Raw genomic sequence first — 3369 nt, 5'->3', positions numbered from 1 at the left:
AAACGGGCTCCTCCCGATAACTTTGGAACCCTGTTACGGAAGAACGGTATGGACTATCAAAATATCGTTTAAATATGTTTATCGCATGAGTCCATAGATCGTGTGTATCGATTTTTGTGACATTTGGAGAAAATATGTAGGAAAAGGAGCAAAAAGTGTGTTTTGAAGAAAATTCAAAATGGCGGAAAATCTATCCTGACGCAAATGGGCGTGGCCTATATGGGGAGATGCGTGATGACCCAAGGAATCCAGGGAAAAAATATTTTTAATTTTCCGACCCACGGTTCAAGAGTTAAAGGCCAAAACGTAAAGTGGACTGTTATAGCGCCACCATGACGCCAACTAACGAAATTATTTTTTATTTAATCCTTGATATCATTATAAATCTCCTCTCCAAGTTTTGAAACTGTAGCCCCTATGGTTTGCGAGAAAAAGAATATTGAATGTGAGTTTTTGCGATTCCCATTATAAGTCAATGGGTAAAATTAATTCACTAATAAATTAATATCAATTAAACGATACAACCTTTCTCTTAGAAAAGTAATGGCACACCATTCCCGGCCGAGCCGCACGTTTTGATGTATATATTGCGGCGGTGGCATAAATCGTGCGGCAGTTATTACGGCTCCAAATTTGCAAGAACGTTACTTACTTAATGACTTAAGTATGGCGGATTACAATAAGTGTTTTGCCATTGCATGGCTGGCACACTTAATGAATTGTGTTGTCAACTTAATTAACTGATTAGTAAGAAATGCTCACTCATCAAGGGTATAGACTGTAGGCTGTAGCATAACTTCCATAAAACATCTTAAAGGAGTTTGCTCAAGTCAAGCATGCATTTCATGCTTTGTGTACATTACATTGTCTCTTCAACATAAACACATTTCGCTCCAGTGTCGTTGAAAACAGCACACTTTACACCTGGGGATACTTGTATTGGGGAAAGAAAGCAAACCAATAGAATTAACGGAAAATATTTCTGACATACGGCGCATCTCTCAACACTTCTTTGAGAGGAGAACACTGCCTTGGGGTGGAATCGAAATAGTTCAGCTGTTTCCAATGCAACACTCTCTCCCTGAGTAGAAACAGAAGTGGAGATGTAAAGATAGCACGTGTTGGAAGGTATATATCTCATGCTCACTTGGGACTCGCTGCTTGTTTAGAGAATCCCCGATCAAAGCCGCCCCTCCTGAGAATGGCTTTATTAAATTTCACACCTTCCCTCCGGGAGCTGTAGGAAACGATACAAAACATACCTCTCTACATAAATAAATATTATTTTTTTGTTAACCCCTCAGATCAATCCCTTTTCATGTTTGCCATTATTACAATGTTTTCTTCAGGGGAGAGGGATGTTTGCCATGCCATGTAACACCTTAGGACAAATATTGTCACATACAGGTTACAGGGCTTGTACAAGTCATATATGATCCCATGTTATCTGACCCCAAATAAACCCCCTCCCCCCCTTTGGCGATTGTGGCGATCAAGCAACCGCGATCTCATCAGCATAACGATGTTGGAGGAAAAGCAATGCCGTCCTTTAATTGGCCAGGCTTTAAGTTTGCAATGGGAAGACTTCTTTTGGTTGAATGAGATCTGGGCACGTTGCCAAATGAATATAAAATGGTGTTCTCTTCCTGTCGGGCTGGCTGAGGCACTCCCATCGTCATGGGGGGGGGGGGGGGGGGGGAGACAGACATGTGAGCCATTCTGGATTTGATTTTAATAATGCCAGCATCTTCGTTTTGCCACGCCTGGCCTCTCTGCCTCTTTAAATGGTGGCTTGGGAGTTAAATGCAGACCCCTCCTTTTGCTATTTAGGAATTGAGATGTAAAAAAAGAAAGAAAGAAAGAGCTTCTCAGTTATTTTGATTTACCACTCGTATCAGGTGTGTCTGACAGGAGTGTTTAGAAGGCAATCTTCTGAAAACGAGAGACTTCCATGAAAATAGAGTTTTCCTTCCCTGGGCGCCGGCCAGTGGGCATAAGGGCTTGATATACTTCACTGCGTGCGCCGTCGCACGCCGAAAATAGAAGATGCACAAGCACACAACCAGTGTTGCCACTGTCTATCTTTGAAATGAGCAGATCTACAAGCTGCAGTGTAGATCGTTTATTTTTAAATAGCTGACGCGTATAGGTTTAAAGTGCTCATGTGGACCGTTATAGTAGGGATGGGACGATAAGCGATATTATCGTTTATCGTGATTAAAAAACACTCATGATAATCGTATCGTGGAGATTACATTTATCACAATATCGTCCTCCGTCATGCACTGGGATCAATTCACCTTTTATTTGCCGAGCTGCATATCCGGTACCACTTAAACCCTCTATAATTGGTAAAAGGTACTTATAATATACGTACTCATCAAATGTCTTTGCCAAAAAATAGCTGATCTACAAGCTCGACGCGTTGTGAGCTTGTAGATCGGCTATTATTTGGCAAAGACATGTTCCACCTCAGGATAATGGATTTTGATTATCGCGATAATATTGTAAATCGCGATTTCTTTTGTCACAATAATCGTGATATGAAATTTTCATATCTTCCCATCCCTACATTATAGTCGCTTCTTTTGGGCTTGTTTTCATAGACCTGGTTGCTTATCTCTCTCTCTCGGGAATCTGGCAACACTGCTCATAGCTTGTTGCACGTGTCGTGAGCTTTGTAGATTGCCTGTTTTCGGTGCCAAAAGATCTGTTGGCTGCTGCGTGTAATTTAGTGCAATTTACAGAGCCATAATATTCTTAACAATAGTTGTATGCTGCCATGTTAGACAACACTGCTGTGTCCCCGTTTCACCTTTTTTTAAAGTGCTTTAAGTGTTGTCAACATGCAGACAGACAGACAGACAGACAGACAGACAGACAGACAGACAGACAGGGAGAGAGAGTGTGCTGGTTTCTGCTCTCTCCTAATGAACTGTCTGGCCTGGGAGCCAGGCTAAAGCCAGAGGTTAGACCTCCATTTTCCTCCATGCTCGACGCGTCGCCATGACAACGGATATAGAAATCACGCTGGCTCCTGGGAAGAAAGCCCGGGTGACTTCACACAGTGGCACTTTTGTGGTAACATGAAGGCAACGGGGTTCATTTAGGCGAGCCGGTCAAGGATGAGTATTCAGACTCCTGAAGAGGAAAGATCAGACTGGACACGGGCAGGGGTGTCGCATCAAATTCTGGGCCCTGGGTACAAGGATTCACTGCGGGCCCCCCATGAATGTTCTTCATAGGGGGAGGGGTTTTAACCCATTTAGAGTGGGAACTGTGAATTTAGACTATTTTGTGCTTTAACTATTGAAAAATTGCAGATATACAAGCTCACAGCACTGCACCGAGTGCCGTGCTGCGAGCTTG

This window comes from Nannobrachium achirus (assembly GCF_963921795.1).
Source record: "Nannobrachium achirus genome assembly, chromosome: 21".
Lineage (NCBI taxonomy): Eukaryota > Metazoa > Chordata > Actinopteri > Myctophiformes > Myctophidae > Nannobrachium > Nannobrachium achirus.
This window is presented reverse-complemented; position numbering follows the sequence as displayed.